General features: G+C 45.1%; 29 pseudogenes; all 29 read left to right on the forward strand.

The window, feature by feature from the left end:
- Window positions 1–53: 53 nt before the first annotated feature.
- Window positions 54–172, forward strand: LOC140089686 (5S ribosomal RNA; annotated as a pseudogene).
- A 69-nt stretch (window positions 173–241) lies between these two features.
- Window positions 242–360, forward strand: LOC140088103 (5S ribosomal RNA; annotated as a pseudogene).
- A 448-nt stretch (window positions 361–808) lies between these two features.
- LOC140094443 (5S ribosomal RNA) lies at window positions 809–927 on the forward strand (annotated as a pseudogene).
- Window positions 928–996: 69 nt separating this feature from the next.
- LOC140098962 (5S ribosomal RNA) lies at window positions 997–1,115 on the forward strand (annotated as a pseudogene).
- Window positions 1,116–1,185: 70 nt separating this feature from the next.
- On the forward strand, window positions 1,186–1,304 carry LOC140091058 (5S ribosomal RNA; annotated as a pseudogene).
- A 70-nt stretch (window positions 1,305–1,374) lies between these two features.
- LOC140087718 (5S ribosomal RNA) lies at window positions 1,375–1,493 on the forward strand (annotated as a pseudogene).
- Window positions 1,494–1,562: 69 nt separating this feature from the next.
- Window positions 1,563–1,681, forward strand: LOC140087967 (5S ribosomal RNA; annotated as a pseudogene).
- Window positions 1,682–2,129: 448 nt separating this feature from the next.
- LOC140078176 (5S ribosomal RNA) lies at window positions 2,130–2,248 on the forward strand (annotated as a pseudogene).
- A 69-nt stretch (window positions 2,249–2,317) lies between these two features.
- Window positions 2,318–2,436, forward strand: LOC140098974 (5S ribosomal RNA; annotated as a pseudogene).
- Window positions 2,437–2,506: 70 nt separating this feature from the next.
- Window positions 2,507–2,625, forward strand: LOC140091060 (5S ribosomal RNA; annotated as a pseudogene).
- A 70-nt stretch (window positions 2,626–2,695) lies between these two features.
- Window positions 2,696–2,814, forward strand: LOC140087719 (5S ribosomal RNA; annotated as a pseudogene).
- A 69-nt stretch (window positions 2,815–2,883) lies between these two features.
- Window positions 2,884–3,002, forward strand: LOC140087968 (5S ribosomal RNA; annotated as a pseudogene).
- A 70-nt stretch (window positions 3,003–3,072) lies between these two features.
- LOC140091061 (5S ribosomal RNA) lies at window positions 3,073–3,191 on the forward strand (annotated as a pseudogene).
- Window positions 3,192–3,639: 448 nt separating this feature from the next.
- LOC140083953 (5S ribosomal RNA) lies at window positions 3,640–3,758 on the forward strand (annotated as a pseudogene).
- Window positions 3,759–3,828: 70 nt separating this feature from the next.
- LOC140082088 (5S ribosomal RNA) lies at window positions 3,829–3,947 on the forward strand (annotated as a pseudogene).
- Window positions 3,948–4,576: 629 nt separating this feature from the next.
- Window positions 4,577–4,695, forward strand: LOC140098376 (5S ribosomal RNA; annotated as a pseudogene).
- Window positions 4,696–5,521: 826 nt separating this feature from the next.
- LOC140084871 (5S ribosomal RNA) lies at window positions 5,522–5,640 on the forward strand (annotated as a pseudogene).
- A 448-nt stretch (window positions 5,641–6,088) lies between these two features.
- LOC140089962 (5S ribosomal RNA) lies at window positions 6,089–6,207 on the forward strand (annotated as a pseudogene).
- Window positions 6,208–6,277: 70 nt separating this feature from the next.
- Window positions 6,278–6,396, forward strand: LOC140083724 (5S ribosomal RNA; annotated as a pseudogene).
- Window positions 6,397–6,465: 69 nt separating this feature from the next.
- On the forward strand, window positions 6,466–6,584 carry LOC140098986 (5S ribosomal RNA; annotated as a pseudogene).
- Window positions 6,585–6,654: 70 nt separating this feature from the next.
- On the forward strand, window positions 6,655–6,773 carry LOC140089804 (5S ribosomal RNA; annotated as a pseudogene).
- A 448-nt stretch (window positions 6,774–7,221) lies between these two features.
- On the forward strand, window positions 7,222–7,340 carry LOC140086544 (5S ribosomal RNA; annotated as a pseudogene).
- A 70-nt stretch (window positions 7,341–7,410) lies between these two features.
- Window positions 7,411–7,529, forward strand: LOC140094456 (5S ribosomal RNA; annotated as a pseudogene).
- Window positions 7,530–7,599: 70 nt separating this feature from the next.
- LOC140091062 (5S ribosomal RNA) lies at window positions 7,600–7,718 on the forward strand (annotated as a pseudogene).
- Window positions 7,719–7,977: 259 nt separating this feature from the next.
- On the forward strand, window positions 7,978–8,096 carry LOC140084683 (5S ribosomal RNA; annotated as a pseudogene).
- A 258-nt stretch (window positions 8,097–8,354) lies between these two features.
- On the forward strand, window positions 8,355–8,473 carry LOC140091063 (5S ribosomal RNA; annotated as a pseudogene).
- A 448-nt stretch (window positions 8,474–8,921) lies between these two features.
- LOC140087720 (5S ribosomal RNA) lies at window positions 8,922–9,040 on the forward strand (annotated as a pseudogene).
- Window positions 9,041–9,109: 69 nt separating this feature from the next.
- LOC140087721 (5S ribosomal RNA) lies at window positions 9,110–9,228 on the forward strand (annotated as a pseudogene).
- A 69-nt stretch (window positions 9,229–9,297) lies between these two features.
- Window positions 9,298–9,416, forward strand: LOC140090048 (5S ribosomal RNA; annotated as a pseudogene).
- The last annotated feature ends 60 nt before the right edge of the window (window positions 9,417–9,476 follow it).

Consider the following 9,476-nt stretch of genomic DNA (forward strand, 5'->3'; position numbering starts at 1 on the left):
TGTGTTAGTTTCTCTATGAGATAGTAAAAGAAGGTTCAAATTGAACAGCTGCTGTCAACGGCCATTCTAAGCTGAATGTGCCTGCTCTCGTCAGATCGCAGCAGCAATGCAGCGTAAGGCTTGGCAAGTACCAGCATGGGAGACTGGCTGGGAATTCCAAGTTCCGTTGACTTTTTTGAACCTGAAAATGTGTTAGTTTCTCTATGAGATAGTAAAAGAAGGTTCAAATTGAACAGCTGCTGTCAACGGCCATTCTAAGCTGAATGTGCCTGCTCTCGTCAGATCGCAGCAGCAATGCAGCTTAAGGCTTGGCAAGTACCAGCATGGGAGACTGGCTGGGAATCCCAAGTTCTGTTTACCTTTTTGAACCTGAAAATTGTGTTAGTTTCTCTATGAGATAGTAAAAGAAGGTTCAAATTGAACAGCTGCTGTCAACGGCCGTTATAAGCTGAATGTGCCTGCTCTTGTCAGATCGCAGCAGCAATGCAGCTTAAGGCTTGGCAAGTACCAGCATGGGAGACTGGCTTGGAATCCCAAGTTCTGGTGACCTTTTTGAACCTGAAAATTGTGTTAGTTTCTATATGAGATAGTAGAAGAAGGTTCAAATTGAACAACTGCTGTCAACGGCCATTCTAAGCTGAATGTGTGTGCTCTTGTCAGATCGCAGCAGCGATGCAGCTTAAGGCTTGGCAAGTACCAGCATGGGAGACTGGCTGGGAATCCCAAGTTCTGTTGACCTTTTTTAACCTGAAAATTGTGTTAGTTTCTCTATGAGATAGTAAAAGAAGGTTCAAATTGAACAGCTGCTGTCAACGGCCATTCTAAGCTGAATGTGCCTGCTCTCGTCAGATCGCAGCAGCAATGCAGCTTAAGGCTTGGCAAGTACCAGCATGGGAGACTGGCTGGGAATCCCAAGTTCCGTTGACCTTTTTGAACCTGAAAATGTGTTAGTTTCTCTATGAGATAGTAAAAGAAGGTTCAAATTGAACAGCTGCTGTCAACGGCCATTCTAAGCTGAATGTGCCTGCTCTCATCAGATCGCAGCAGCAATGCAGCTTAAGGCTTGGCAAGTACCAGCATGGGAGACTGGCTGGGAATCCCAAGTTCCGTTGACCTTTTTGAACCTGAAAATTGTGTTAGTTTCTCTATGAGATAGCAAAAGAAGGTTCAAATTGAACAGCTGCTGTCAACGGCCATTCTAAGCTGAATGTGCCTGCTCTTGTCAGATCGCAGCAGCAATGCAGCTTAAGGCTTGGCAAGTACCAGCATGGGAGACTGGCTGGGAATCCCAAGTTCTGTTGACCTTTTTGAACCTGAAAATTGTGTTCGTTTCTCTATGAGATAGTAAAAGAAGGTTCAAATTGAACAGCTGCTGTCAACGGCCATTCTAAGCTGAATGTGCCTGCTCTCGTCAGATCGCAGCAGCAATGCAGCGTAAGGCTTGGCAAGTACCAGCATGGGAGACTGGCTGGGAATTCCAAGTTCCGTTGACCTTTTTGAACCTGAAAATGTGTTAGTTTCTCTATGAGATAGTAAAAGAAGGTTCAAATTGAACAGCTGCTGTCAACGGCCATTCTAAGCTGAATGTGCCTGCTCTCGTCAGATCACAGCAGCAATGCAGCTTAAGGCTTGGCAAGTACCAGCATGGGAGACTGGCTGGGAATCCCAAGTTCCGTTGACCTTTTTGAACCTGAAAATTGTGTTAGTTTCTCTATGAGATAGCAAAAGAAGGTTCAAATTGAACAGCTGCTGTCAACGGCCGTTATAAGCTGAATGTGCCTGCTCTTGTCAGATCGCAGCAGCAATGCAGCTTAAGGCTTGGCAAGTACCAGCATGGGAGACTGGCTTGGAATCCCAAGTTCTGGTGACCTTTTTGAACCTGAAAATTGTGTTAGTTTCTATATGAGATAGTAGAAGAAGGTTCAAATTGAACAACTGCTGTCAACGGCCATTCTAAGCTGAATGTGTGTGCTCTTGTCAGATCGCAGCAGCGATGCAGCTTAAGGCTTGGCAAGTACCAGCATGGGAGACTGGCTGGGAATCCCAAGTTCTGTTGACCTTTTTTAACCTGAAAATTGTGTTAGTTTCTCTATGAGATAGTAAAAGAAGGTTCAAATTGAACAGCTGCTGTCAACGGCCATTCTAAGCTGAATGTGCCTGCTCTCGTCAGATCGCAGCAGCAATGCAGCTTAAGGCTTGGCAAGTACCAGCATGGGAGACTGGCTGGGAATACCAAGTTCCGTTGACCTTTTTGAACCTGAAAATGTGTTAGTTTCTCTATGAGATAGTAAAAGAAGGTTCAAATTGAACAGCTGCTGTCAACGGCCATTCTAAGCTGAATGTGCCTGCTCTCATCAGATCGCAGCAGCAATGCAGCTTAAGGCTTGGCAAGTACCAGCATGGGAGACTGGCTGGGAATCCCAAGTTCCGTTGACCTTTTTGAACCTGAAAATTGTGTTAGTTTCTCTATGAGATAGCAAAAGAAGGTTCAAATTGAACAGCTGCTGTCAACGGCCATTCTAAGCTGAATGTGCCTGCTCTTGTCAGATCGCAGCAGCAATGCAGCTTAAGGCTTGGCAAGTACCAGCATGGGAGACTGGCTGGGAATCCCAAGTTCTGTTGACCTTTTTGAACCTGAAAATTGTGTTCGTTTCTCTATGAGATAGTAAAAGAAGGTTCAAATTGAACAGCTGCTGTCAACGGCCATTCTAAGCTGAATGTGCCTGCTCTCGTCAGATCGCAGCAGCAATGCAGCGTAAGGCTTGGCAAGTACCAGCATGGGAGACTGGCTGGGAATTCCAAGTTCCGTTGACCTTTTTGAACCTGAAAATGTGTTAGTTTCTCTATGAGATAGTAAAAGAAGGTTCAAATTGAACAGCTGCTGTCAACGGCCATTCTAAGCTGAATGTGCCTGCTCTCGTCAGATCACAGCAGCAATGCAGCTTAAGGCTTGGCAAGTACCAGCATGGGAGACTGGCTGGGAATCCCAAGTTCCGTTGACCTTTTTGAACCTGAAAATTGTGTTAGTTTCTCTATGAGATAGCAAAAGAAGGTTCAAATTGAACAGCTGCTGTCAACGGCCATTCTAAGCTGAATGTGCCTGCTCTTGTCAGATCGCAGCAGCAATGCAGCTTAAGGCTTGGCAAGTACCAGCATGGGAGACTGGCTGGGAATCCCAAGTTCTGTTGACCTTTTTGAACCTGAAAATTGTGTTAGTTTCTCTATGAGATAGTAAAAGAAGGTTCAAATTGAACAGCTGCTGTCAACGGCCATTCTAAGCTGAATGTGCCTGCTCTTGTCAGATCGCAGCAGCAATGCAGCTTAAGGCTTGGCAAGTACCAGCATGGGAGACTTGCTTGGAATCCCAAGTTCTGGTGACCTTTTTGAACCTGAAAATTGTGTTAGTTTCTATATGAGATAGTAGAAGAAGGTTCAAATTGAACAACTGCTGTCAACGGCCATTCTAAGCTGAATGTGTGTGCTCTTGTCAGATCGCAGCAGCGATGCAGCTTAAGGCTTGGCAAGTACCAGCATGGGAGACTGGCTGGGAATCCCAAGTTCTGTTGACCTTTTTGAACCTGAAAATTGTGTTAGTTTCTCTATGAGATAGTAAAAGAAGGTTCAAATTGAACAGCTGCTGTCAACGGCAATTCTAAGCTGAATGTGCCTGCTCTCGTCAGATCGCAGCAGCAATGCAGCTTAAGGCTTGGCAAGTACCAGCATGGGAGACTGGCTGGGAATCCCAAGTTCCGTTGACCTTTTTGAACCTGAAAATTGTGTTAGTTTCTCTATGAGATAGCAAAAGACGGTTCAAATTGAACAGCTGCTGTCAACGGCCATTCTAAGCTGAATGTGCCTGCTCTCGTCAGATCGCAGCAGCAATGCAGCTTAAGGCTTGGCAAGTACCAGCATGGGGGACTGGCTGGGAATCCCAAGTTCTGTTGACCTTTTTTAACCTGAAAATTGTGTTAGTTTCTCTATGAGATAGTAAAAGAAGGTTCAAATTGAACAGCTGCTGTCAACGGCCATTCTAAGCTGAATGTGCGTGCTCTCGTCAGATCGCAGCAGCAATGCAGCTTAAGGCTTGGCAAGTACCAGCATGGGAGACTGGCTGGGAATCCCACGTTCTTTTTTCCTTTTTGAACCTGAAAATTGTGTTAGTTTCTCTATGAGATAGTAAAAGAAGGTTCAAATTGAACAGCTGCTGTCAACGGCCATTCTAAGCTGAATGTGCCTGCTCTTGTCAGATCGCAGCAGCAATGCAGCTTAAGGCTTGGCAAGTACCAGCATGGGAGACTGGCTTGGAATCCCAAGTTCTGGTGACCTTTTTGAACCTGAAAATTGTGTTAGTTTCTATATGAGATAGTAGAAGAAGGTTCAAATTGAACAACTGCTGTCAACGGCCATTCTAAGCTGAATGTGTGTGCTCTTGTCAGATCGATGCAGCTTAAGGCTTGGCAAGTACCAGCATGGGAGACTGGCTGGGAATCCCAAGTTCTGTTGACCTTTTTGAACCTGAAAATTGTGTTAGTTTCTCTATGAGATAGTAAAAGAAGGTTCAAATTGAACAGCTGCTGTCAACAGCCATTCTAAGCTGAATGTGCCTGCTCTCGTCAGATCGCAGCAGCAATGCAGCTTAAGGCTTGGCAAGTACCAGCATGGGAGACTGGCTTGGAATCCCAAGTTCTGGTGACCTTTTTGAACCTGAAAATTGTGTTAGTTTCTATATGAGATAGTAGAAGAAGGTTCAAATTGATCAACTGCTGTCAACGGCCATTCTAAGCTGGATGTGTGTGCTCTTGTCAGATCGCAGCAGCGATGCAGCTTAAGGCTTGGCAAGTACCAGCATGGGAGACTGGCTGGGAATCCCAAGTTCTGTTGACCTTTTTGAACCTGAAAATTGTGTTAGTTTCTCTATGAGATAGTAAAAGAAGGTTCAAATTGAACAGCTGCTGTCAACGGCCATTCTAAGCTGTATGTGCCTGCTCTCGTCAGATCGCAGCAGCAATGCAGCTTAAGGCTTGGCAAGTATCAGCATGGGAGACTGGCTGGGGATCCCAAGGTCTGTTGACCTTTTTGAACCTGTAAATTGTGTTAGTTTCTCTATGAGATAGTAAAAGAAGGTTCAAATTGAACAGCTGCTGTCAACGGCCATTCTAAGCTGAATGTGCCTGCTCTTGTCAGATCGCAGCAGCAATGCAGCTTAAGGCTTGGCAAGTACCAGCATGGGAGACTGGCTTGGAATCCCAAGTTCTGGTGACCTTTTTGAACCTGAAAATTGTGTTAGTTTCTATATGAGATAGTAGAAGAAGGTTCAAATTGAACAACTGCTGTCAACGGCCATTCTAAGCTGAATGTGTGTGCTCTTGTGAGATCGCAGCAGCAATGCAGCTTAAGGCTTGGCAAGTACCAGCATGGGAGACTGGCTGGGAATCCCAAGTTCTGTTGACCTTTTTGAACCTGATAATTGTGTTAGTTTCTCTATGAGATAGTAAAAGAAGGTTCAAATTGAACAGCTGCTGTCAACGGCCATTCTAAGCTGAATGTGCCTGCTCTCGTCAGATCGCAGCAGCAATGCAGCTTAAGGCTTGGCAAGTACCAGCATGGGAAACTGGCTGGGAATCCCAAGTTCTGTTGACCTTTTTGAACCTGAAAATTGTGTTAGTTTCTCTATGAGATAGTAAAAGAAGGTTCAAATTGAACAGCTGCTGTCAATGGCCATTCTAAGCTGAATGTGCCTGCTCTTGTCAGATCGCAGCAGCAATGCAGCTTAAGGCTTGGCAAGTACCAGCATGGGAGACTGGCTTGGAATCCCAAGTTCTGGTGACCTTTTTGAACCTGAAAATTCTGTTAGTTTCTATATGAGATAGTAGAAGAAGGTTCAAATTGAACAACTGCTGTCAACGGCCATTCTAAGCTGAATGTGTGTGCTCTTGTCAGATCGCAGCAGCGATGCAGCTTAAGGCTTGGCAAGTACCAGCATGGGAGACTGGCTGGGAATCCCAAGTTCCGTTGACCTTTTTGAACCTGAAAATTGTGTTAGTTTCTCTATGAGATAGCAAAAGAAGGTTCAAATTGAACAGCTGCTGTCAACGGCCATTCTAAGCTAAATGTGCCTGCTCTCGTCAGATCGCAGCAGCAATGCAGCTTAAGGCTTGGCAAGTACCAGCATGGGAGACTGGCTGGGAATCCCAAGTTCTGTTGACCTTTTTGAACCTGAAAATTGTGTTAGTTTCTCTATGAGATAGTAAAAGAAGGTTCAAATTGAACAGCTGCTGTCAACGGCCATTCTAAGCTGAATGTGCCTGCTCTCGTCAGATCGCAGCAGCAATGCAGCTTAAGGCTTGGCAAGTACCAGCATGGGAGACTGGCTGGGAATTCCAAGTTCCGTTGACCTTTTTGAACCTGAAAATGTGTTAGTTTCTCTATGAGATAGTAAAAGAAGGTTCAAATTGAACAGCTGCTGTCAACGGCCATTCTAAGCTGAATGTGCCTGCTCTCATCAGATCGCAGCAGCAATGCAGCTTAAGGCTTGGCAAGTACCAGCATGGGAGACTGGCTGGGAATCCCAAGTTCCGTTGACCTTTTTGAACCTGAAAATTGTGTTAGTTTCTCTATGAGATAGCAAAAGAAGGTTCAAATTGAACAGCTGCTGTCAACGGCCATTCTAAGCTGAATGTGCCTGCTCTTGTCAGATCGCAGCAGCAATGCAGCTTAAGGCTTGGAAAGTACCAGCATGGGAGACTGGCTGGGAATCCCAAGTTCTGTTGACCTTTTTGAACCTGAAAATTGTGTTAGTTTCTCTATGAGATAGTAAAAGAAGGTTCAAATTGAACAGCTGCTGTCAACGGCCATTCTAAGCTGAATGTGCCTGCTCTTGTCAGATCGCAGCAGCAATGCAGCTTAAGGCTTGGCAAGTACCAGCATGGGAGACTGGCTTGGAATCCCAAGTTCTGGTGACCTTTTTGAACCTGAAAATTGTGTTAGTTTCTATATGAGATAGTAGAAGAAGGTTCAAATTGAACAACTGCTGTCAACGGCCATTCTAAGCTGAATGTGTTTGCTCTTGTCAGATCGCAGCAGCGATGCAGCTTAAGGCTTGGCAAGTACCAGCATGGGAGACTGGCTGGGAATCCCAAGTTCTGTTGACCTTTTTGAACCTGAAAATTGTGTTAGTTTCTCTATGAGATAGTAAAAGAAGGTTCAAATTGAACAGCTGCTGTCAACGGCCATTCTAAGCTGAATGTGCCTGCTCTCGTCAGATCGCAGCAGCAATGCAGCTTAAGGCTTGGCAAGTACCAGCATGGGGTACTGGCTGGGAATCCCAAGTTCTGTTGACCTTTTTTAACCTGAAAATTGTGTTAGTTTCTCTATGAGATAGTAAAAGAAGGTTCAAATTGAACAGCTGCTGTCAACGGCCATTCTAAGCTGAATGTGCCTGCTCTCGTCAGATCGCAGCAGCAATGCAGCTTAAGGCTTGGCAAGTACCAGCATGGGAGACTGGCTGGGAATCCCAAGTTCCGTTGACCTTTTTGAACCTGAAAATTGTGTTAGTTTCTCTATGAGATAGCAAAAGAAGGTTCAAATTGAACAGCTGCTGTCAACGGCCATTCTAAGCTGAATGTGCCTGCTCTTGTCAGATCGCAGCAGCAATGCAGCTTAAGGCTTGGCAAGTACCAGCATGGGAGACTGGCTGGGAATCCCAAGTTCTGTTGACCTTTTTGAACCTGAAAATTGTGTTAGTTTCTCTATGAGATAGTAAAAGAAGGTTCAAATTGAACAGCTGCTGTCAACGGCCATTCTAAGCTGAATGTGCCTGCTCTTGTCAGATCGCAGCAGCAATGCAGCTTAAGGCTTAGCAAGTACCAGCATGGGAGACTGGCTTGGAATCCCAAGTTCTGGTGACCTTTTTGAACCTGAAAATTGTGTTAGTTTCTATATGAGATAGTAGAAGAAGGTTCAAATTGAACAACTGCTGTCAACGGCCATTCTAAGCTGAATGTGCGTGCTCTCATCAGATCGCAGCAGCAATGCAGCTTAAGGCTTGGCAAGTACCAGCATGGGAGACTGGCTGGGAATCCCAAGTTCCGTTGACCTTTTTGAACCTGAAAATTGTGTTAGTTTCTCTATGAGATAGCAAAAGAAGGTTCAAATTGAACAGCTGCTTTCAACGGCCATTCTAAGCTGAATGTGCCTGCTCTCATCAGATCGCAGCAGCAATGCAGCGTAAGGCTTTGCAAGTACCAGCATGGGAGACTGGCTGGGAATTCCAAGTTCCGTTGACCTTTTTGAACCTGAAAATGTGTTAGTTTCTCTATGAGATAGTAAAAGAAGGTTCAAATTGAACAGCTGCTGTCAACGGCCATTCTAAGCTGAATGTGCCTGCTCTTGTCAGATCGCAGCAGCAATGCAGCTTAAGGCTTGGCAAGTACCAGCATGGGAGACTGGCTGGGAATCCCAAGTTCTGTTGACCTTTTTGAACCTGAAAATTGTGTTAGTTTCTCTATGAGATAGTAAAAGAAGGTTCAAATTGAACAGCTGCTGTCAACGGCCATTCTAAGCTGAATGTGCCTGTTCTTGTCAGATCGCAGCAGCAATGCAGCTTAAGGCTTGGCAAGTACCAGCATGGGAGACTGGCTTGGAATCCCAAGTTCTGGTGACCTTTTTGAACCTGAAAATTGTGTTAGTTTCTATATGAGATAGTAGAAGAAGGTTCAAATTGAACAACTGCTGTCAACGGCCATTCTAAGCTGAATGTGTGTGCTCTTGTCAGATCGCAGCAGCGATTCAGCTTAAGGCTTGGCAAGTACCAGCATGGGAGACTGGCTGGGAATCCCAAGTTCTGTTGACCTTTTTGAACCTGAAAATTGTGTTAGTTTCTCTATTAGATAGCAAAAGAAGGTTCAAATTGAACAGCTGCTGTCAACGGCCATTCTAAGCTGAATGTGCCTGCTCTCGTCAGATCGCAGCAGCAATGCAGCGTAAGGCTTGGCAAGTACCAGCATGGGAGACTGGCTGGGAATTCCAAGTTCCGTTGACCTTTTTGAACCTGAAAATGTGTTAGTTTCTCTATGAGATAGTAAAAGAAGGTTCAAATTGAACAGCTGCTGTCAACGGCCATTCTAAGCTGAATGTGCCTGCTCTCGTCAGATCGCAGCAGCAATGCAGCGTAAGGCTTGGCAAGTACCAGCATGGGAGACTGGCTGGGAATTCCAAGTTCCGTTGACCTTTTTGAACCTGAAAATGTGTTAGTTTCTCTATGAGATAGTAAAAGAAGGTTCAAATTGAACAGCTGCTGTCAACAGCCATTCTAAGCTGAATGTGCCTGCTCTCGTCAGATCGCAGCAGCAATGCAGCTTAAGGCTTGGCAAGTACCAGCATGGGAGACTGGCTGGGAATCCCAAGTTCCGTTGACCTTTTTGAACCTGAAAATTGTGTTAGTTTCTCTATGAGATAGCAAAAGAAGGTTCAAATTG

This window comes from Engystomops pustulosus, chromosome 9, assembly GCF_040894005.1.
Source record: "Engystomops pustulosus chromosome 9, aEngPut4.maternal, whole genome shotgun sequence".
NCBI classification, from domain to species: Eukaryota; Metazoa; Chordata; class Amphibia; order Anura; family Leptodactylidae; genus Engystomops; species Engystomops pustulosus.